Genomic DNA, 25800 nt, shown 5'->3' on the forward strand with positions numbered 1-25800 from the left:
TGACCAGAATGTTCCTTTACAAACATGTATTCCTGACACCATAGTTGTGAAAACACTATTCACCCTGGCTTTATGTGATAATGACTATGCTCCTCCCCTTCATGACACTGTCAAAAAGGGGCCAAGCATGGATGTCATTACAATTATGCCCCGCCCTGGAAAAATTCCTGCGGACGTCCATGCTACCACCTGCCTTTCTTCACCACTAAATCATATTTGTTTCTTATTATATATATATATATATATATATATATATATATATATATATATATATATATATATATATATATATACAGTGAGGGAAAAAAGTATTTGCCCACTGACAAATGATCAATCTATAATTTTAATGGTAGGTATATTTTAACAGTGAGAGATAGAATAAAAAAAAAATCCAGAAAAACGCATGTCATAAAAGTTATAAATTGATTTGCATGTCAATGAATGAAATAAATATTTGACCCCTTTGACTGAGTACTTGGTGGCAAAACCCTTGTTGGCAATTACAGAGGTCAGACGTTTCTTGTAGTTGGCCACCAGGTTTGCACTCATCTTAGGAGGTATTTTGTCCCACTCCTCTTTGCAGATCCTCTCCAAGTCATTAAGGTTTCGAGGCTGTCGTTTGGCAACTCGAACCTTCAGCTCCCTTCACAGATTTTCTATGGGATTAAGGTCTGGAGACTGGCTAGGCTTCTGCTTGAGCCATTCCTTTGTTACCTTGACTGTGTGTTTTAGGTCATTGTCATGCTGGAATACTCATCCATGACCCATTTTCAATGCACTGGATGAGGGAAGGAGGTACTCACCCAAGATATGACGGTACATGGCCCTTTGATGTGGTACAGTTGTCCCCTGAGCAGGAAAACACACCCAAAGCATACTGTTTCCACTTCTATGTTTGACGGTGTGGTGGTGTTCTTGGGGTCATGGGCAGCATTCCTCCTCCTCCAAACACAGTTTAGTTGATGCCAAAGATTTTGACTTTGGTCTCATCTGACCATAACACTTTCACCCAGTTCTCCTCTGAATCATTCAGATGGGCCTGTACATGTGTTTTCTTGAGCAGGGGGACCTTGCAGGCGCTGCAGGATTTTAGTCCTTCACGGCGTAGTGTGCTACCAATTGTTTTCTTGGTGACTATGGTCCCAGCTGCCTTGAGATTAACAAGATCCTCGTGTGTACATCTGGGCTGATTCCTCACCCTTCTCATGATCATTGAAACTCCACGAGGTGAGATCTTGCATGGAGCACAAGACTGAGGGAGACTGACAGTTATTTTGTATTTTTTCCATTTGCGAATAATTGCACCAACTGTTGTCACCTTCTCACCAGGTTGCTTGGCGATGGTTTTGTAGCCCATTCCAGCCTTGTGTAGGTCTGCAATCTTGTCCCTGACATCCTTGGACAGAACTTGAACATCCTGTCCCCCCTCCCTGGCATGCAATCAAGTCCCCCACCCCAACGCAGAGGCGGACGTAAAGTAGAGAGGGCTCTGGTGCATGAATTATTTTGGGAGGGGGGGGCAAAAGGTAGATCCCCATCTGTCGTGCAACTCCAACAATGCTTTGACAGATGGGGCTCTACATTTTCCCGTGCATGCATGGTTGTATTTAGCACTGAGCAGTGTTTGTGTGTTTGAATGAAAGCATGTTTTTGTATGGAGTATGTTTGTGTGAATGTAGGGGTGTGTTTGTATGTGGAGATGGCATTTGAATGCAAGCATGCATTTATGTGTAGTGTTGGTTTTTGAATGCACAGGTGTGTTAATATATAATTTAGGTGTTTAACAAAGAGGTGTGTTTGTATGTAGTGTTGAAGTTTGAATGCAGGTGTGTATTTGTGTGTAGTGTTGGTATTTGAATGCTGAGATGTATGCTCATATACACATGCACTGCCACAAACACACACACACTGTGATACACATACACACACATGTACACACACACACACACTGAAACACTTGCAGATACACAGATATACACAATCATACAGATGCAGTTATACAGACACATTTACACACATTGACACACATACAGACACACAACCTGACTCACATGCAGACACACCGATGCACACACTGTCACACATGCAGATACACTGACAACACAGATATACACACTGACAGCATACAGATACACAGATACACACAATGACAATATACAGACACACAGATAAATAACCTGACAAATGCAGATATAACCACTGGCACACATGCAGATACACAGACATACACTGACACACATGCAGATACACACATTGACTACATACAGATACATAGATATGCACACTGACACAAGATACATACACAGGTATACACACTGGCACACACACAGCTACATACATACTGACAACATAAAGATACACACATACTGACAAACACACACAAACAAATATACTGACACACACAAACACACTGTGACAGACATACTGGCACTGTGTCAGACACAATGACACTGTGATAGACATACGGACACACACACAGACATACTGATACACACATACACACACAGACATACATACTGACACACATTCAGACAGACAGACATACTGGCACACTGACACACAGGTATACACACTGACACACACAGACATACTGTGACAGACATACTGGCACTGTGACAGACACAATGACACTGTGATAGACATACGGACACAAACACAGACATACTGACAGACATACTGGCACTGTGACAGACACAATGACACTGTGATAGACATACGGACACACACGCAGACATACTGATACACACATACACACACAGACATACATACTGACACACATACAGACAGACAGACATACTGGCACACTGACACACAGGTATACACACTGACACGCAAATACGTACACATGTATACACACTGACGCACAGATACACACATACTGACAACATACAGATACACACACTGTGACAGACATACTGAGACACACACAGACATACATACTGAGACACACACAGACATACAAACTGACACACAGACAGACATACAAACTGACACACACAGACATACTGACACACATACACACAGACATACTGACACACACACACAGACATACTGGCATACAGGCAGACATACTGGCACCCACATAGACAATTATACTGTCAGACACTCTTCGGTTTCCTACCTTTGTAAGAGGCTACCTTCCCTGGGGTCCAGTGTGCTGGCTTGGGAGTTGGGGTCTGGCTCTCTTTGCTCAGTCCCCCTCCTCACTGCATCCTGGCTCAGCCTCGCACGCGGCTCATTGTCTTTGAGGTGTGAGAAAGTGATTTGTGGTCGTCACTTCCTCCCATTCAGCCGTTAAGCATGGAGCCCGGTCGTGCTATTAAAGGGCCGCAACGCCCGACCGGCGCCCCTGCTGAAACATGCTCACTAGCTGGCCCTAATTGTATGGGCCACCCGGTTGGCCCCCTTAGTGTGTGGGCCCCAGTGCAGCTGCAATACCAGCACCACGGGCCCATTAGGGAAATATTTAAAAAAAAAAAAAAATTTAATGTGAGAGGCGGGGCCACGGGACAGCTGCTTTGGGCCCCCAGTAGTAACTGGGCCTGGGGCAGCTGCACCGTTTGCCCCATGTTAAAGACGGCCCTGTATATATGTCATCGGGACACAAAAAGGTCGGATTATGTAAACAGTAAGAATAACATAATATAATATAAAAGATGTAAGCCACTTGTGGTGTGCTGAAACTAAACTAACTTACCAGTAGGCATGTAAAATAAAGATGGCCAACCTATACAATTTGTTCAGAAATGAGCTTTAAATTTGAAGAGGGTGGGACACATGCAAAGTAGACCACAAAGTGGTTGCTGGAGAGAGAAGGGGAGACCTGTAAATAGCCAAACGAGCACCTTCCACAACTCCAGACTCCCGCCTTTACATTTGTGGTTGGGACACAAAAAGGCCATAATATGTAAGTAGTAAACATAACATAGTATAGAAGAAGTACGTAAGTCAGATGTGGTGTGCCAGGTCCGACATACCGGTAGGCCTGTAAAATAAAAAGGGCAAATATTTAATGCAAAAATACATACTTTATTTCACCCGACAAAATAGAATAATGGACCGTGTATGCAATTAAACCTTGAAATGCTTGTCTGAGTTCTTTTTCAGCTTGGGGGATATTACGGCAATGCTCTTTAGATTTCCAGCACCATGATTTCTTAATTTGTATGGATGGGAACATTTTTACTGGAAGGGGTAGGTGCTGCCCCTACCCTGAATGAAAAGGTGATGGATTCAGGCCTAAACATATAACGTGAATTTAGTAGTAGTGAAGAACAATGAAGATTAAATAATGGTTGGGAAGGAAATGAGTGCATTGAGGATAAATAGTGGTCTAGCATCTTATATTATTGGTATGTTTCTTTTTAAATTCAAAATAATGTTCCTGTCAGTGTAAAAAAATGAATTATACAGTAAGCATACTTACATTCCGTCACAGACAATATCACTGACACAAACACGCAAGCTCACTGATACAAAGGCTCAACTAAGGCTCACTTACAGACAAACAATCTCATTGGCACACACAATCTCACTGACACAAAAACACAAGCTCAGTGATGCACACAAATAGGCTCAGCGACAGACAATCTCACTGAAACACACAAGATCACTGATACACACAGACACATTTACTGGTACACACATGCAAATATACTACAGACAAAGTTGCTGGTATACACACAAAAGCTTACTACACACAAGCTCACGATCACACACACATGCTCACTACAGACAAGCTCAATGAGACACACACTGAAGTTCCCTACACACAAGCTCACTGATACACACATGATCATTACAGAAAAATTCACTGACACATACCTGCTAAGTACAGACAAGCTCACTACAGACAAGCTCACTGACACATACACAAGGCCAGACGAGGGTCTGACACACTTACAATTTTTTCTTAAAGGGACATTCCAAGCACTATAATTAACCTTTCTTGATGTTAGGTCATGCTATGCCATCTTACAAAATCAGCATAGCATGCCTTAGCGATCTGCCCCTCCCTCTGGCCTAAATACTTACCCACGGTGACGATCGTGATCAGGGGACCTGCCTGACAACCTAGGCAACCCACAATCACATGGCTCGGTTCGACTGGATTGGCTGCAGGGGACCTGCCTTAGTTGTACAGATATGTGTATTTTATTGTAGTAAAGACTAACAGTAATATAACATTCACAGGTAAAAAGTTATGCAGAACTTGGGAAATTATGTCTCTTAATGTCTCTCACTTTTTCTTTTTAATTCATATTAAATTATGTTTCATACCTAAATATTTGCTATGAAATAAAAGCCCTGTTTCTCCTGAACAAACTTATATATAATAAGTGTGGGTGCACCTAATATGAAAGAGATAAATTATAGTTGAGCAAACATATAGCTCAAATTCTAGGTTTTGTTTTTGGTCAGAACGGTACAAGTTCTGACCAAAGCAAAACCTGGAATTCGAGCTTTTGGAATTTAAGCTCCTTAAGGGGTTAACCTATGCCTGAAGCTCTCTCACTCTTTACAATTGCTGCAGCATAAACTCAACCCCCACTCTATGGTAGCTGACCTGTTCCGGGTCCTTGAGACACACGTTGTCTGGTCGTTCGTCATTCTGATACTAGACAGGGCCATCCACTGTCCTCCCATAATTCCTAGGTGTCATGCTAGCTACATGTTCTAGAGTTCATCAAGTGGAGTTTAACAGAGATAAACTGTTCTTGACTTATTATTATTATTATTATTATTATTATTATTTATTATTTCAAGACTACGGTATATCAGTGTTTTAAAAAAGGAAAATTACAAAAGATTGTTTTTATTACCAAAATAGCTCAGATATAGCAGATCCACTTTAAGTTCTACCGAGGCACAAACTAACCAGAGGCAAATTAAAGCCAATATTAAAACTTGCTATTTAATGAGCGAATATACTTTTGTATTCAACATGTGTTGTGCGCAGTGCATATAAGGATAAAAATCTGTAATGCTAAATTATTAAGAAAGTAGACAAAAGGGAAATGGTATCTATCGTGTTTGTGTGTACAGTCCAATAGCCATTTACAGACTTTTCTTCTTCCTTACTGTACGGCTTCCATTAATAACAAGAAATCAAGACAAAACAAGCTAATTATCTCAAGTGTTTTCATATTAAAGCAATGCTCTAGCATCATGAAACATAAATTTTACATTGAAGCCTGTTTGTGCAGATATTGTCTCTAACTCTTAACTAACTATCAAATAAGTCTCACTTTGTTTTGTAAAAACAAAACAAATAAAACTTGTCTTATGTCTCAAATGCTTTGTTTTGGTGCAGCTTTGGAATTATGTATGACATAGCTCTGTCGAGGTACAAGCCAATCAGTCTATAATCATTGTGTTTTGTTTATACTATGTCTGCGTTATCCATTTTTTTATTTTCTTGTCGGTTACACTTTCTTGCATGTTTTCGGGCGCTTTTGTTCATTATTAAGCACATAAAGCTTATTACACCAAGTAGGCTCTTCCCTGCACAGCCCCCCTCTATGCATACTTACAGATCCCCTCCCTTCCCTGCACAGAACCCCTATCTGCATACTCACTGATGCCCTCCCTTACCTGCACAACCTCCTCTCTGCATACTTACAGAACCCCTCCCATCCCTGCACAGCCCCCCTCTCTGCATACTTACAGATCCCCTCCTTTCCCTGCACAGCCCCCTCTCTGCATACTCACGGATCCCCTCCCTTCCCTGCACAGAACCCCTATCTGCATACTCACTGATCCCCTCCCTTCCCTGCACAGAACCCCTATCTGCATACTCACTGATCCCCTCCCTTCCCTACACAGCCCCCTCTCTGCATACTTACAGATCCCCTCCCTTCCCTGCACAGAACGACCTATCTGCATACTCACTGAGCCCTTCCCTTCCCTGCACAGCCCCCTCTCTGCATACTCACGGATCCCCTCTCTTCCCTGCACAGCTCCCTCTCTGCATACTCACAGCCCTCTCTCTGCATACTCACGGATCCCCTCCCTTCCCTGCACAGCCCCCTCTCTGCATACTCACGGATCCCCTCTCTTACCTGCACAGCCCCCTCTCTGCATACTTACAGATCGCCTCCCATCCCTGCACAGAACCCCTATCTGCATACGCACTGATCCCATCCCTTACCTGCACAGAACCCCTATGTGCATACTCACTGATCACCTCTCCTGCACCTTAACAGTCCCCCTCTCTCCCTTCATCCTCCACAGCCACAGAGGAAATGAAAACTGCAATGAGCCACTTGGGTCCCAGCAATTTCAAAATGGATCTCATTGCAGCTAAGTAAAAGAACCACTATAGTGCCAGGAAAACAAACTCGTTTTCTTGGCACTATAGTGCCGTGAGGGTGCCCCCACCCTCAGGGTCCCACTCCCTCCGGGCTGAAGGGGGAGGAAGGGGGTTAAACACTTACCTTTCTCCAGCGTTGGGCTCTTCTCCTCCTTCTGACGTCCTTGGCTAAATGTGCATGCACGGCAAGAGCTGCGCGCGCATACAGCCAGTCTCATAGGAAAGCATTCTCAATGCTTTCCTATGGAGGCTGTCGTCTTCTCACTGTGAAAATCACAGTGAGAAGCGCGGAAGTGCCTCTAGCTGCTGTCAATGAGACAGCCACTAGAGGCTGGATTAACCCTAAGGTAAACATAGCAGTTTCTCTTGAAACTGCTATGTTTACAGCAGGCAGGGCTAATCCTAGATGGACCTGGCACCCAGACCACTTCATTGAGCTGAAGTGGTCTGGGTGCCTATAAGAGCAGGTTTCACATATCAATAGTGTAAGGGTTTGAAACAGCTGTATTGGACAAATAAACGCTATGCGGCAGTACGGTGAAATACAGTACGTAGTTGAAATACTCCAAACACCAACAGCACTTTAGCTTATGTCTTCATATTTCCCTAATTTAAAAAAGAAAAAGTGCAGATTGCAATAGAAATTGGCACTTTTATAAATTGTCTGATTGACAGCCAAGGGGTATAACCAGGTTAAACAATCCTGTTATTTCTTGGTTTGCTTATCTCATTGGAGCTAGACTATAGAGGCAGCAATTGCCCAGAGCACCTGCCTTGCAAAGACTTCTCATTGAGCTGCATTGGTGGAAAGTATGTGATTGGACAGATACAGAAAGTCTGAGCTGGGGAAGGGAGGACCTGCAAAGGCTGCAGACAAGAGACAGTTAGATATAGGGCTTAATTTAAGATTCTGGTGCTTGCTTGCAAGTCCCTACATAATGCTGCTCCAACCTACCTATCCCCCCTAATACACAAGTATGTCCTAACCTCTGCCAAAGACCTACGTCTATCCTCTGTCCGTACTCCCACATCTGATGCTCGCCTCCAAGACTTCTCCAGGGCTGCACCTTTTCTGTGGAACTCCCTTCCCTTCTCCGTTAGACTTTCACCCAGTCTCCACTCATTCAAAAAATCAGTGAAAACTCACTTTAGGAAAGCATATAATTTAAACTGTTAGCGGCTTTTCATCCCCTCCCCACCCGCCCTCCGCCCCATGACTCCTCTCCTTCAACTGTCAAAAATAACCTACTAAGTTCCCAGTGATTACTTTTCTAGCAACCTATTTCATTATCCCTACTTATACCCTTTGTGTCACTATACTAAACCCCACTCCATCTAGCATGTAAGCTCATTGAGCAGGGCCCTCAATCCCTCTGTTCCTGTGTCACTACACCCCACTCCATCTAGCATGTAAGCTCATTGAGCAGGGCCCTCAAACCCTCTGTTCCTGTGTGTCCAACTTGTCTGGTTACAATTATGTGTCTGTTAGTCCTCCCATTGTATAGCGCTACTGAATTTGCTGGTGCTATATAAATAATAAAATAATAATAATAATTACAGTACGGTGGGAGTATGTATATCTAGCAAGAAAACGATAATATGTTGAAAAATTAGCAAATTGCAACTTGTCTCGATCAGTATTGATTTTGGCCGCAATTTTCAATTTAGTTATAGTCATAGTCTCTTGACAAAAAAACCATTTTAGTTTTAGTCGTATTTTAGTTATCTGAATTGTTTTAGTTTTAGATGACTAAATCTCAAAAATTTCAGTTGACTAAAATCTGACTAAAATTGTTAGTCGACAAAATGATGTTAAACGGTCTCGATGTTAAACTTCAAACTAGAATACAAACAGCATTACTTTTTAATAACTATTGTTAGCGTTGTTGATAGCAGTGAGTCTGTTGTAAAGTGACATTAGATAATATGTTCAGGGTTATTCACTAATGTGACAAAGTGAATTTAAAATTTAAGGCCAAAGTAGCAGAACGGAAAAATTGTTGACTTTTAGAATTTTTCATTTTGGCTATTTTGGCCTTAAATTTGAAATCCACTTTGAATTCACAGCTATTTTCACTTTAGGGAATAACCCTCTTTGACATCATATCCGAGACTTCGGAGAGGTGATCTGCTTTTCTTCCTCAATGACACAAAAGAACTGCCCCACATTGCCCACTTTTCCTACTTGTTGATAAGTAAAACATATATTTATGGTAGGGAGCATAAAATAATTTCCCCGTTTACATGTAGATTTTGTTTTGTGTGTAGTTTTATCATATTGGACTGAGTATATTTAATGAAAAGTTATATTTTAATGTAGCTATTTTTTAATGTCCACACAAGAAATCAAAGAATTACAAATCTTTTACTTAGACAAAGGCAAGAAATTCGTGTTACTGCTGGTGTGATGTCTACAACCAGCATTGTGGTAGCAGTACTGGGGTTATGTTTTTTTTGCTTAAAGGAGCACTATAGGGTCAGGAACACTAACCTGTATTCCTGAACCTATAGTGTTAAAACCGCTATTTAGCCCCCCTGCTCCCCTCTTGCCTCCCTAATTATAGAAAAATCTTACTTGTATTCAAGTCTGCAGCTCCTGGCTCTGCCCCTATTTGCCTCTTAGCTGCCTCTGTCTGCTGACATCATCAGAAGTGGTGGTCTAAACCAATCACAGTGCTTCCCTATAGGATTGGCTGAGACTGTCAAGGAGGCAGATCAGGGGCAGAGCCAGCATGATTCAAACACAGCCCTGGCCAATCAGCATCTCCTCATAAAGATGAATTGAATCAATGCATCTCTATTGGGGAAAGTTCAGTGTCTGCATGCAGAGGGTGGAGATACTGAATGTCAGTGCTGCTTACTCTGCAGCACTGCCCCAGGAAGCACCTCTAGTAGCCATCTGAGGAGTGGCCAGTGGAGTTATCACTAGGCTGTAATGTAAACACTGCATTTTCTCTGAAAAGACAGTGTTTACAGAAAAAAAGCCTGAAGGTAATGATCCTGCTCACCAGAACAAATCCAATAAGCTGTAGTTGTTCTGGTGACTATAGTGTCCCTTTAAAAACATTATGCTACACAATGCATTATTAATAATAAATTAGAACTAGTTTATATTCAAAATAAATGATATAATCATCGCTAAATGTATTCCAACAAAGTGTATTTGTCATGATAAGTTCTACTGACCTAGAACAATACTCATTGTTTTTTTGTTTTGTGGGGGAGGGCTATATCTTGGCACAAAAGAGTAAGTAAGACACTTTATTGGAGCTTAGTAAATACACCTGGACTGTATAACGATGAAATCTTAATTCATTATAATAACATTTAACGTTCTTGGCAATGCAGTTGAAACCTATGAATATAGAATTAGGCATTTAACATCTATTTACATAAGTAATGTAAAGATTGCTGTAATTTTAAGCACCAAACCATCATCTTGTTACAATTCTGCAATATTCTAGTGCTAATTGCCTGTCAATTACAATTTTGTCATTTAGAGGCAATTTATGCCCTAAACAAAATTGATTTGTACGGCATCGGAAAAAAATATTTTTCTTGCAGACAACTGGCTTATTTATCACATGTAAATTGCATGCTTAGTTGCAAAATTATCTAAATAGATTTTAAAGACCTCATCGTGGGATTTGGAATATGCCTCGTTTTTTGCCATCGACTAGTAATGAAGGTTTTAAAAAAAACTATTTTGAGGATAATGCACTCCTGTATATGGGTGTGGATAATAGATCTGAAAATGCAAATTAGAAGTTATTGCATGATATTGATGTGTTAATGGGCAGCCATTTAATGATCAATCCCTTTACTGCATGATGTCTCCCTGAAAGACAGGGGCTGGCACCCGGTGGACATCAGGTAATAACTCAAACTATTCTAACATGCTTTAACTATTTACACTGGAATGTACAGGGACATTTTTGACACCTCAGCCTCTACAGTTGCACCTAAATTCACAAAAGGCTCCCCACGCTCCTTGTTGTCTTTTTGGTAGCACTACCTCCTTTGCCCACTCAAACCCGGTAGAGAAAAAAATATATATATATACTTCTTCCTAGCACTATATGTTACCTATTGAAGGTAAGAAAAAAACAGACCTTACTGCAAAATACCATATTTACTCGAATCTAATGCACACCTTTATTGGCAAAATAATAGCAACCTGGCAGCTTAGGAAATTACTCCGGCACCCGGGCTCTCAGAATCCGACAACATCGTCTCCCAGAGCACTAAAAAGCCTCTTAAAACACAGGATGTCGAACCTCAAAGGTAAGAAGAATGCACAGAAAAAACAAAAACTAAATTTCTTCACCCACAAAAACGCGAGTAACTCCGAAGTTGAACGCGGCACAAATCAAGATGGCGCCGACGACCAAATGGCGGGAAACATCCCATTCACGGGCCCATCACATGAAAGCCAGGAAAACCTGACCAAAACGTACCTAGATGAAGCGATGAACGCCATGGCTGACAAACTCATAAAAACATGGCAATCCTCCATAGGACAACTCCTCAAGGAGGTCCAAGACTTTGGCAACAGAACCACGCACGTGGAAAATAAATTGAGCGAGTATGCCACGTGAGATATTCACATATACTAATATTATGTTTCATAGTTTCTTACTTCAGTTTTAACAAGGTTAACTGCTTTGATTAGCATACTATATGTCAGATAGCTAAATAATAATATACATAATCTGATAGATGCTGGCGGGTGGGGTGCCCCTCACATATGATACTCAAGGAGGACTCCGGGAAACAAAGAGGGCCTGTATCATATGCGTACAAGTAGAAAGAGGGGACCCCGGCATGCTAGGGGTAACCATGATGTCTAATGTTAACTGTAATACCTGATGTTATGTATATATACTGATTGCAGTTTAAGGACGCAAAATTGCGCCAGACTATTATGCTGGGTGACAGATTACTATGCACGAGATGTTATTTGTAAATCATATCACGCAAGCACCTACTGCTTTGTTTAGCATGTCAAGTGCACTGCAACCATACCATTCCAATACACTACAAAGCTTATGTAAGGTGCACTCACAGCCTGTGCCACAAGAACCGCAAAACTGCGTTATCTAAAAATGATTGACATGACAGGCACGACAACCACGCGAGTCGAAGAGGCTGGGAATAGAATAATGTACTATCGAGATTTTACTTGGGTTAAGATTGGGCTGTGCTTGGCATGCTGCCCATCCATAACCTAAATCACCTATATACACCAGCCAGCACAACAGCAACACGCACACTACCCACGTAACTACTGAATCACAGGAAAAAAAAAAACTTTGTAATTATGAGAGCCCAATGGCCACACTACTAGAGACGCTATCTAGGCGTCCATCCCCCATGGCACAATGCCAAAGTGCGAAGACCCACGTTTGGGTCAATTTGTATATACTTTGTTTTCTACCCCCCCTCTTCCCCACTTCTCCTGAACCTCTTACTCCACCAATACCACGCAACGCACTCCTCCATATCAAGAGGGGCCTCCATCCTTCTACACTCATCATTATCAGTTGAACAGTAGACACTGGAAATCCGCTATCCCGCCCACAATAACAATATGTATACAAACGATAGAAACAACTAAACTCTATGAGCTAGCAGCCAGACGCTCAAGTCACTCCAAAAAAGTTTGGTTACAAGCCTGGGAAACCTGGCAATTATACATGGAGCGTGATATTATGCCCTCCAAATGAGCTGGCTGTGGCAAGGACCTACGGACCGACAGCTGTGCCCTTTAGATAACAAAACTGTAAATAATAATAAAAACTGTAAATAAAAACGGTAACATTGTAAATACAAATAACATACAAACGAAAGAATAAACGTTCAATAGAAGCGACCACAAGTAGCCGACCACCCTTCATTTCTTCCCCTTCCCCCTTGCCCCCTATTCTGTCCTTCCTCCACAGTTTCCCCCCCCTTACCAGTGGTATATGGAATACTAAGACTCTACACCCTTTACCAAAGACAAACCCAGGTGACTGTGGACCCTGACAGGTTTAACGTGAATTCTCCTTACTGTAATAGGAATACCAAAACGCTAGATTCACCTAGAGTAACACAATGTTTGCATACCAAAATGTTGTATATGATAAATGTGTAAAATGCCATCAGGTCAATGTATAGAAGATACTTTACCTTACCACTGTTCCCCATCCCTATTCTCTTCTGTACCCTTATAAAACTTTAATAAAAATTGTCGAAGATAAAAAAAAATTATAAAGTTCTCCAAAATTTGAATGTGCATTAGATTCCATGACGCATTAGATTCGAGTACGAACAGCGCGTTAAATTCAAGAACGATTTCAGTATTTTCTAAAAGTAAAGCACAGTGCAATAAAGACAAACCATGCATGCATACTACTCTCTCTTGCTTACCTTGTTGCTTCTCACTTTATGACCTACTTGGACAATGCCCGCTCGGATATATTATGGGCATACGCCGCAAATTCCCCAAGACGAAATTCCTTAGGGCAAAATTCACCGGGGAGAAATTTGCATTCGCATCACTGCAACGGGAATGCGAGATTTGGTTTCTGTGTACAGTAAAGGTGTTTCTTCACAACAGTAGTATTTTCTTGTACAAATTTACAATATATTGACCAGCAAAAACATGTTTCGGATTTCGGGATTTGAAATTTTGAATGCACATTAGATTGGATGGCCTATTTGATGGTAATATGGACCTACAACTTCTGGTTGGCTCTTCTCTTGTATTGTGATCAGCTGCTAGTAAACCCAACCAATAACAATGCAGAATTGGGTGAGGCACAGGTGAGACATCAAAACATTTCCCATGCATTAAATCAATGTAAGAACTTACTGAGGAAACCTAGTGAGAGTGTTTCTTATTTTATGGTAAATTGAGACAAGATTGGGCAACCCAGAACACTTTTCGAAATTTCTCCCAAAGGGATCCAGATCTACTTGCACCTACATACCAGTGATGGGATGCATGAATCAACAATTCCCAGGACTGTATTACCTAAATGTTGTTGCCAGGAGCAGTGAGGGTCCAGAAAATACTCGTACATGACTAGTTAATACTCCTGACTATGGCCAGCAAAGTGTTAACCTTCTCTATGTCGAACATTTTGCAGTGCTAATGTGATATGTTGCAGGGCTGTCACTAGAGAACATCCATATGTAGAATTTAAATAATAAATGAACAAGGAACCTCATCAGAAATGAATACAGACACACAATGGCGTTTTGTTATGCCTAAGAGATAGAATAGTTGATTGTTTTGAAAATGAACACTGCTGTTATGCCGTATCTGTCTCACACTGGATCATTTCATTTTAACAAAGTTTGCTTTGGGGAACATAACTTGTTCCTTAGATTTTTTTTAAATTTCTGTCTGACTTCTCTTTGGTGAGGGGATAAGTCTGCATTGCAGCATGTCACTAGGTTTGGAGATGTACGTCAGAGGGGAATGTCTAGTTTAACATTGTAAATGTGTACTGCAGTTAGGGCAGCATCCCTGTACCCAAGGTCCACTAGGATTTCTGTGGTTTGAGAGGATGAAAAGAACATCTATAAGCAGAAATTGACAGTGATATTGTCACGGTAATATACCCCAACACGCAAGAATAGTCCAGATAGTCTAGAGGCAAGAAAACAAGATACATCGTACCGGACCTTAGAATGGCCGGACTAGACGAGGACAAGAAAAGACGAAGGAAGTACCACTACAGTAACCCCCCCCCCTGAAGACACGCCCACCGGGCGGGGAGGACCAAGCCTGGCAGGAAAACGAGAATGGAAAGAACGCACAAGGCGAGGAGCGTGAACAGCGTCAGCGGAAATCCAACTGCATTCCTCAGGCCCATAGCCCTTCCAATGTACCAGATACTGGAGGCGACCCCTAAGGAAACGAGAGTCGAGTACAGCAGCCACTTCAAATTCCTCATGACCCTCCACAGAAACTGGAGGGGGAGGAGGAACATGCCAGGTATAACGGTTGCACAGGAGGGGTTTCAACAAGGAGGTGCGAAAGACGTTAGGAATACGTAGGTTCCTAGGAAGATCCAAGGCATACGAAACAGGATTAACCCTATGTAAGATACGAAAAGGACCAATAAAACGAGGAGCCAACTTCATAGAAGGCACACGAAGGCGGATATTGCGAGTGGAAAGCCAAACCCTGTCCCCCACGGCATAGGATGGAGCCGCCCTGTGATGCTTGTCAGCCTGAACCTTCTGGCGAGCAGCGGAATCCACCAAAGAACGCTGAACCTGCTTCCAAGTAGTACTTAAACCAGCCAAATGTTCATCCAGAAATGGCATGCCCTGTAAGGAGAATGCAGCCGGAAGAACAACGGGATGCCGGCCATGAACAATGTAAAAAGGGCTCTTGCCGGAAGATTCATGAGCAGCGTTATTACGAGCAAAGAAGGTCAGCCCAATTGTTCTGATGGTGGGACACGAAACAACGAAGATACTGCTCTAGTGATTGGTTGGCATGTTCAGCAGCTCCATTAGACTGGGGGTGGTAAGCGGAAGAACACGAGAGAGAAATACCCATCTCTGAACAAAAAGCTTTCCAGAATCTGGAAATAAACTGACTACCCCTATCGGACACGATCGATGTGGGAATACCATGCAACCGAAACACCTCCCTGGCGAAGATAGAGGCAAGTATCTTGGATGAGGGCAACTTGACAAGAGACACAAAATGAGCCATCTTAGAAAAACGATCCACTATCATCAGGATGACTGTTTTACCATTCAAAGGGGGCAATTCAACAATAAAATCCATGGATGGATTGGACCAAGGCCTCTCGGGTATGGGCAACGGATGCAACAACCCACAAGGAACTCTGTGGGAGGACTTCATACTGGCACAAGTAGTACAAGCATGTACGTAATCGGTGACGTCCTTGCGTAAGGAAGCCCACCAGAAATATCTAGAAACTGCTGATAATGTTTTAGAAATACCAGGGTTTCCAGCAGTTTTTGTGTCATGATACAATGACATAATGTCCCGTCTCTCGGGAACATCAACGAACAGTTTATCAGCAGGCCTCTCTCCAGGTGCCATGTTTTGTTTAGCCTGAATAGCTTGCAAGAGGGAAGAAGAAATAGATAGAACAGTAGTAGCTATTATTCTGTCCGGGGTTATGACAGGGGTAACATCAATCACTTGTTTGTCAGCAGTTTCGAATTGTCTGGACAGAGCGTCTGCTTTAGTGTTACGATCACCTGGTCTGTAGGTGATGATATAATTGAAACGAGATAAAAGCAGTGACCACCTGGCCTGCCTAGAAGACAATCTTTTTGCTTCACTAAGGTAGGAAAAATTCTTGTGATCCGTAAAAATGAGGATGGGATCCTTAGTACCTTCTAGTAGATGTCTCCATTCCTTGAGTGCTAAAATAATAGCAAGGAGTTCGCGATTGCCTACATCATAATTATTTTCTGCTTTGGACATCTGTCTGGAAAAGAAGCCACAAAGATGCAATGGCTTTTCAGGTGATTCTCTTTGAGACAAGACAGCACCTACCCCTATATCAGAAGCATTAACTTCAAGAATAAAAGGCAAAGAAGGGACAGGATGCTGTAAAATAGGGGCAGAAGCGAATGAAGCTTTCAGGAATTCAAAGGCCTCAAGCGCTTCCGGTTTCCAGACATGAGTATTACCATCCTTTTTTGTCATTCGGGTTATAGGTGCTACAATTGCAGCAAACCCTTTAATAAAGCGCCTATAATAATTCGAAAACCCCCAAAAAACGCTGAATGGCTTTCAAACCCTGAGGTAGAGGCCATTCCATGATAGCAGAAAGTTTCTTGGCATCCATACGAAAACCCTTAGCAGAGATTATATAACCCAAGAATTGGACTTCTGATTGATCAGATGAACATTTTTCGAGTTTACAATATAGACCGTTAACAAGAACAGTCCTCAAAACTAATTTAACATGCATGTGATGAGTATGTAAATCAGGTGAATATATTAATATGTCATCCAAGTACACGATTACGAATGTGTGTACGTAGGACATCATTAATAAATTCTTGAAAAACTGCTGGGGCGTTACAAAGACCAAAGGGCATCACAGTATATTCGTAATGACCACTCCTGGTATTGAATGCGGTCCTCCATTCATGATCCTTTTTGATACGTATGAGATTGTAAGCACCCCTAAGGTCCAGTTTAGTAAACACCGTGGCATGTTTAAGCCTATCAAATAGTTCCGTGATCAAGGGTATAGGGTGCGCATTTTTGACGGGGATTTTATTAAGGCCCCTATAGTCAATACAAGGTCTTAAATCGCCATCTTTCTTGGATACAAAGAAGAAACCAGCCCCTGCCGGAGAAGAGGATCTTCTTATGAATCCCTTTCATAACGATTCTTTAATATATTCCTCCATAACAAGATTTTCTTGAGGAGACAAAGGATACACTCTCCCTTTGGGAGGTATAGCACAGTCGTAGGGTCTGTGAGGTGGCAACTTTTCAGCCTCCCTTTTATCAAAAACAGACTTAAGAGACATGTACTGAGGAGGTATAACAGTAGACACAGGAGGAATATTAGTAGAATTCAAAGGGGTGATTTTAACAATACAAGACTCTTGGCAAGCATCACTCCAAGATACTATTTGTCCTGACTTCCAGTCAATAGTGGGATTATGAGTACGCAACCAAGGATACCCTAACAGGAGGTGAGAGGAAGGAGAAGTAATGATCTGAAACCGAATGGTTTCTGAGTGTAACACCCCTGTAGACCTATGCAATGGTTCAGTTTCATGTGTGATAACTGGGGAGCATAATGGTCTACCATCTATGGCCTCAGCAGCCAAGGGTGTCTTCTTCTCTCTAGTGGGTATGTTATTTTCTTTAACAAAACCGGAATCTATAAAGTTTTCGCCCGCACCGGAATCAACCAGAGCTAGTATATTCCCTGCTATGCAGTTTTTTTCAAGGTGCAGGGAAACAGGGAGAAGCTATTTATTAAGAGGCAAATGTTAGGACTCTGATGTCACACCCAAGGCCTGTCCCCTATACGGTCTTAGGTGCGATAGTTTTCCGGACGCACGGGACATTCTTGTCTCATATGGCCTTGTAACGGACCGTTTCAGCATACAAGGGGAAAAATGCGTTTAGGCGATAATCCCCTTTTCCATAGACAGGCACAGCTACTGCAGAACATCAGAACTCACGAGCTGGATACGAAATACACTCCGAACTGGAACAGCTGAACAAGAAAAGCAGACATCGGCTTACACTCTTGGCAGTCAGCATACAATCCCATTCCCCCAAAGACCGAGACGACACATCGCTTTGAGGGTTAAGCAAGACTCAAGACTGGGACACCCAGTCTGGCTTTTATTACCAACAAGTACATACAGGACACTCCCAGGGGGAGGATGAAATTAACCAATCACATGGATGTACCTCCCACACATTTCCTCCCCTTAGATTAACACTTAACACAATTATACTGTACACCTTTTTCCCCAATTCCTGGATGTACCCCAAATACATATGCTACACCTCCAAAACAGGTATCCCCTGATAGCCCTTATTCAGGGGGACAACATATGCAAGAATCAGCCCATTCGGATAAATGGTTCAGGAGTTATGGAACTTTAAAGTATTGACCGACCGCATGGGTAAAGTATCCGAAATCAGTTCCATGCATTTTGGCCCTGCGGTCGGTCACAAACAAGGGAATGAAAATAGGCGAATTGCCTGTGTTATAGAGCCTGGAGAGGGTTAGAATGAATTCCCTTGTTTGTGGGGTTCTTTCTACCGAACGGCGGGTCATTCGGTAGTTTCCATACGAATTTCTGGAAGTATGGAGGTCTCAGCGGTGTTTGCCTAGTCAAGTGTCCGATTTTAGTTCCAGACACTCGACGGCAAAACACCGCTGTTCGGTAGTTTAAGATGGCCGCCGCCACGTGGTTGTTTCCTGAATGGCGGCCACCCAGAGGACACAGAACACATTACATGATTGCCAATTACCCGTTTGCAACATTGTTGCAAACGGTAATTGGAGGCACACTTAGTCCTGGGTGGTCTGGTTGTTCGGTAGTTTCCTCAATACAATGAATGGAGTGATTCTACCGAACAATCAGATGAATGCTGTACACATATATAACCCAGGTTAACTGCATACAAAAAATACATACATGACATGAAAGTATTAAAGGCAGGATTACTGTACTACGCTCCACAGTCTTAAAGGGACAGTAGTCCCAAAATGTCCATTGCTGATTTTAAAGGGCCAGTAGCAGCAATACAAATTAGTACATGCCCAAATATAGTCTTTAAAGTGTAATATGTCCAGGGGCCATAGTCAGCGGGCAGGAGGCTAGCAGCCAGGCCTCTCCAGTTCACAGTGGCGAAGCTGGTTTCGCCACATTTCTCCCCTTTGTCAATTAGACTAACAGGGTACCTGACTTTCTGCCGGTCAGTGCCCTGGTTAGTCCAGCAACCCACCCACGAAACAGAAATAACAGAGCAGCCCACCCACACTAACCGGTTACTACATCTGGGTGAGGAAGGATTTTGTCCAAGTTCTGGTGTTTCACCACTGCTGGGTGGGAGACGGGTAGGCTGCCTTGGTGGGTTGCTGAGGGGGCAGAGACCAGCGGTACTCTGTCCTGTTGCCAGCCCTACCACGGGAGTAGTCTGGTGGGTGCCTGGTTGCTGGAGACTGGCTGTCTCCCCTTTAGGTGCACAGCTCGACTGCCGGAGGGGGAGACCGACTGTCTCCCCTTTGGATCCATCACACTGAGGCTGGGGAACAGGACCGACCGTCCCTATCCCTTGTGCTGTAAGTGCAGAGACTACGGTCCCATCTGCACAGTTGTGGGGCTTAACATCTCCCCTTGGTGGATTAGGTTGCCGTGGGAGAGAGGGTGTAACAAGTTCCTCTCTCTGGATGGCAAACTGCCGCTGGGGAGAAAGGATGGCACCTTCTGCTCCCTGAGGTACACACTGCCGCTGGGGAGGAAGGACGCTGCTCTCCTCTCCCTTCACCTCACACTGCCTTCCTGGCACATCACTTTGTTGCTGGGGGGCAGGAACAACAACCTCTGCCCCCTGTAACTCAGCCTGCCGCTGGGGAGGATGGACGACGCCATCAGCTCCCGGAGACACACACTGCCGCTGGGGAGGGAGGACGCTGCTCTCCTCTCCCTTTACTTCACACTGCCTTCCTGGCATATCACTCTTCTGCTGGGGGGCAGGAACAACAACCTCTGCCCCCTGTAACTCAGCCTGCTGCTGGGGAGGAAGGACGACACCTTCATCTCCCTGGGACACACACTGCCGCTGGGGAGGAAGGACGACACCTTCACCTCCCTGGGGTACACACTGCCGCTGGGGAGGAAGGACGACACCTTCATCTCCCTGGGGTTGCTCACAGGACCAGTCTATGAGGACCCCTACTTCGGGTTCTTCCTGCCGCCTCAGGGGGGGGCGGCTAACCTCCTCGGATGCAGCCTCTACTCTGCTGCTGTACCACTCTTCCTGCTCATCATACTCTTCGTCCATCTTTGAGTTTTGCTCAGCCATGACCTGGTTCCAGATCCCCTGGAATGTGTCCATGGATATATAACCCCCATACTGGGCCACTTGCTGCCTCACCTTGGCCATAAAATCATCTTCAGCGTCAGAGCCTTCCATACTTGTCTGCTCCAAGTCGCTGGATACCTCTGCTACCTCGGGTACTGCTGGTTGCTGTTGGGCGGGAGGACCGGTTGTCTCTTCCCAGGCCTCATTGATGAGTCGCAGGTAATCCCCCTCCAGGTTCCATTCCTGGTTAACCAAATATCGTAGGTCTGCCTCGAGGTCAATAGCGCCAAAGAGACCCAGCATGTTCTCTCGGATGCCGTACAGGTCCCAAAAACGATAGTCGGTATCTTCCCCAAAGTCCTCGTCACCACTATTATTCCAAAATCGACCGGGGCCAGTGTAATCTCCGCCTTCTGGGAACTCATACTCTGCCATCCTGGGGACACACTGAGCCGCGTACCACTGTAGCGCCTGGTATGCGTCGTCGAGCACCAGTTCTGCGTATACTAGAATCTCGAGTCTAGTCACCCACTTTTCTGTGGTCTGTTTTCTCAGGAGGGGCATCCGCTCTGCCATTCTAGCCAGAATTCGCTGCCTTCTGCTGCGGCGCTGATCCCCTCGTGAATACTGTACTTCCTCTAGGGCTTCGTCCCACAATTTGGCTCTGACAGTCTCTCTGTACATCAACATGTTCTCCTCTGAGACTGCTCCAGACTCCAGGACGTAATCGTCCAATCTAACTTGAAACTTCTCCTCCATTTTCTGAGTTCCTTTGTAGATAGGGTCGCTGTACGGATACTAGCGTTGCCCTCAATTTGTAATCCAAAAAATGGTGTTGTCTGTAGCTGTCCCTCTGGTTGTAGGAACGATCCCACCGCTGCCACCAATTGTAACGGACCGTTTCAGCATACAAGGGGAAAAATGCGTTTAGGCGATAATCCCCTTTTCCATAGACAGGCACAGCTACTGCAGAACATCAGAACTCACGAGCTGGATACGAAATACACTCCGAACTGGAACAGCTGAACAAGAAAAGCAGACATCGGCTTACACTCTTGGCAGTCAGCATACAATCCCATTCCCCCAAAGACCGAGACGACACATCGCTTTGAGGGTTAAGCAAGACTCAAGACTGGGACACCCAGTCTGGCTTTTATTACCAACAAGTACATACAGGACACTCCCAGGGGGAGGATGAAATTAACCAATCACATGGATGTACCTCCCACACATTTCCTCCCCTTAGATTAACACTTAACACAATTATACTGTACACCTTTTTCCCCAATTCCTGGATGTACCCCAAATACATATGCTACACCTCCAAAACAGGTATCCCCTGATAGCCCTTATTCAGGGGGACAACATATGCAAGAATCAGCCCATTCGGATAAATGGTTCAGGAGTTATGGAACTTTAAAGTATTGACCGACCGCATGGGTAAAGTATCCGAAATCAGTTCCATGCATTTTGGCCCTGCGGTCGGTCACAAACAAGGGAATGAAAATAGGCGAATTGCCTGTGTTATAGAGCCTGGAGAGGGTTAGAATGAATTCCCTTGTTTGTGGGGTTCTTTCTACCGAACGGCGGGTCATTCGGTAGTTTCCATACGAATTTCTGGAAGTATGGAGGTCTCAGCGGTGTTTGCCTAGTCAAGTGTCCGATTTTAGTTCCAGACACTCGACGGCAAAACACCGCTGTTCGGTAGTTTAAGATGGCCGCCGCCACGTGGTTGTTTCCTGAATGGCGGCCACCCAGAGGACACAGAACACATTACATGATTGCCAATTACCCGTTTGCAACATTGTTGCAAACGGTAATTGGAGGCACACTTAGTCCTGGGTGGTCTGGTTGTTCGGTAGTTTCCTCAATACAATGAATGGAGTGATTCTACCGAACAATCAGATGAATGCTGTACACATATATAACCCAGGTTAACTGCATACAAAAAATACATACATGACATGAAAGTATTAAAGGCAGGATTACTGTACTACGCTCCACAGTCTTAAAGGGACAGTAGTCCCAAAATGTCCATTGCTGATTTTAAAGGGCCAGTAGCAGCAATACAAATTAGTACATGCCCAAATATAGTCTTTAAAGTGTAATATGTCCAGGGGCCATAGTCAGCGGGCAGGAGGCTAGCAGCCAGGCCTCTCCAGTTCACAGTGGCGAAGCTGGTTTCGCCACAGGCCTCTCCTACCACAATAAAGGCAAAGTCCCTCTTTTCTCCTATATAGTTTTTCGGCATCAGTAAGTTTAGCAACCCCTAACTGCATGGGTTCTTCCTCTGACCCTTTAGATCCCTCAGGAGTTTCAGCTCTAGGTGAATTAAAGGAAACAAAGTGTCTATTTCTAGACTTGGTATATAGCCTTTCACGAATCCTGTTATCTATATCGATGAGATAGTCGATAAGGTCCTCTAAGGGTACAGGAAGATCCTTAGCTGCTACCTCATCCAACATAGTTTCAGATATGCCTTCCATGAACGCAGTAGTAAGCCCATTGTTAGTCCAATCTACCTGTGAAGCAAGGGTACGGAACTGAATAGCATAATCAGCTACAGACTTAGATCCTTGCTTAATTCTCATTAACGCCCTGGCGGCATTCTTTGACCTTTTAGTTGTGTCAAATGTTCTACGAAAAGCCGTGAGGAAGCTATTGAAATCATGTACCATAGGTCCATTAGCCTCCCAAATAGGATTTGCCCACTCAAGTGCTTTATCAGTAAGCTGGTGCATAAGAAAACCCACCTTAGATCTATCAGTGGGAAATGAACGTGGATACATCTCAAAGTGGAATTCCACTTGATTAAGGAATCCCCTGCATGTCTTAGCATCCCCTCCATACCTAGGTGGAGGGGTTAGATGTGCTGAAGCATTAGGCATATTAGCTGTGTCTGGTACAGGAGGCGCTGGTACAGGTACCCGAGCTGTTCTGGATGAAAGTGTCCGAATGGCTTGAGCCATCTGATCCATACGGTGATCCTGTTCTGCAAATCTAGCCTCATGAGTGGCCATCTGTTGTCCTAAACCTGCGGGGTCCATGGCCTTATCGTAATGTCACGGTAATATACCCCAACACACAAGAATAGTCCAGATAATCTAGAGGCAAGAAAACAAGATGCGTCGTACCGGACCTTAGAATGGCCGGACTAGACGATGACAAGAAAAGACAGAGTCCAGAACAAGCCGAGGTCAAGGGGACAGAGAGACAGCGTAAACTAGAACAAGCCAAGGACTGGTACACAGGAGAGCAAACTGGCGAACAAGACAAGCAGGGATAAAGAGAAAATGAAGTCAGGAACAAAGCCAAGGTCTAGCACCAAAAAAACAACTGAACGATACAAGCACTAAAGGGAACTGAACCAGAAACCACGATAGGGCAAGGTACTAAGGAAAAGGTGAGTATAAATACCCTAGATTTCAATTTCATTGGCCCCTGTTATATCCACGCCCCAAAACGTGAGTGTATGGGGAATGTGGCATGACAGTGGCCAATGGGAGACCGTTTCATATTTCGGCTCCCACTGTCCCTTTAAGAGCGCGCCCGAGACACGCGACGCGCTCTTAGAGTCAAGCGGGACACGTGACCGCTTCTCGCGGTCACTGCCCGCCTTTCTGATTTTGCCGTCGTGCAGAAGCAGGACCGCGCGCGGCGAGAACAGAGGACCCCGGCCGGCCCCTGGAGAGGGTAAGTACCGCTACAGATATGAGCTACACCGTTCTTATTTTCAATTCTTGAATGTTAAAGGACATTCCAAACATAATAAACACTACAGCTCAATTATGTTCCCAAGAGTTTATAGCCGCTGTCTCAATTTTTATCTTTTCCCCAAATTCCTAGTCTATCGATGCCATCAAGGATGGAGGAAATTGATACTGAAGAATTGTTAGTTGCATTATCTTTGTCACCAAGCAGGAGACAATCTCTGCTTATAAATGGTTTATAGAAACGCAGGAAATTTCATTCGTATGGGCATACTAAGCTGTACCAGTAATGTTGCTTAGAATGTCTCTTGAATTTGAATTCAAAGCTAATTAACATTGTAGAAATATATCATGTACTCTATGAACCTGATTAACTATACTTGTATAGTGACTATTATAATGAGTAATACCAGACATTAGATATGCTTGATAACTTGTGGTTTTTGTCCATTGATTGACTGGTACTGCATAAATGAATATATATGGAAGAGAGCCAAAAATTTGGCTTTCGTTCTAGGATGCCATGAGCAAATATTTTTCTTGTAGATTTAAAGTTTGGAATTTCCCACAAAACATAGCAGTTACATATCTAATGTTACATTGAGTTTACGGATCACATAATGAGCAATGCATTATAACTGGGGTGGGCAAAGGTAGATTCTCAAATGTTGTAGAACTACTACATTCATGCTATTTAAGGCTGTGCTGTCCTTGGTCTCACCATGTTTGGCTTTTGTTTTAGCTATTGTAGTCTGTTAATTCCATCTAGTCATAGGTTAGTAGGTGTCTTCCTTCCCTCCCCCCCCAACCAATTAAAACTATGCTGAAATTAAAAAAAGCAACACAAATAAATAAATCTATCTTCTATTCACAAGGGCCAGCCACATGCTGAGTTTATAAAGGCGTTCCCATGCTATGTCAACTATTACATCACATGGGAAAATTTTACTTGTAAACCAATCAATCAGATCACTTTGACAACCAAGTCCGAAGTGCTGCCAGCAGGCAAATAGTACTTAAATTATCGATCGCTTGCACGAAAGCAAGCGAATGATAATTTGCGAATGTTCATCCTGCTGGATGCAATTGGTCCCTAATCAGTGCTTCATGAGTATTCTGAATCCTATATTTATATAGGATTCAGATACAAAAGAACCAGTTTTATTCTGGACACCAAATGCATCCAGATGATTGCTGCTGATTCACTCAGGCTGACTGAA

Source organism: Pelobates fuscus, chromosome 10 (assembly GCF_036172605.1).
Source record: "Pelobates fuscus isolate aPelFus1 chromosome 10, aPelFus1.pri, whole genome shotgun sequence".
Lineage (NCBI taxonomy): Eukaryota > Metazoa > Chordata > Amphibia > Anura > Pelobatidae > Pelobates > Pelobates fuscus.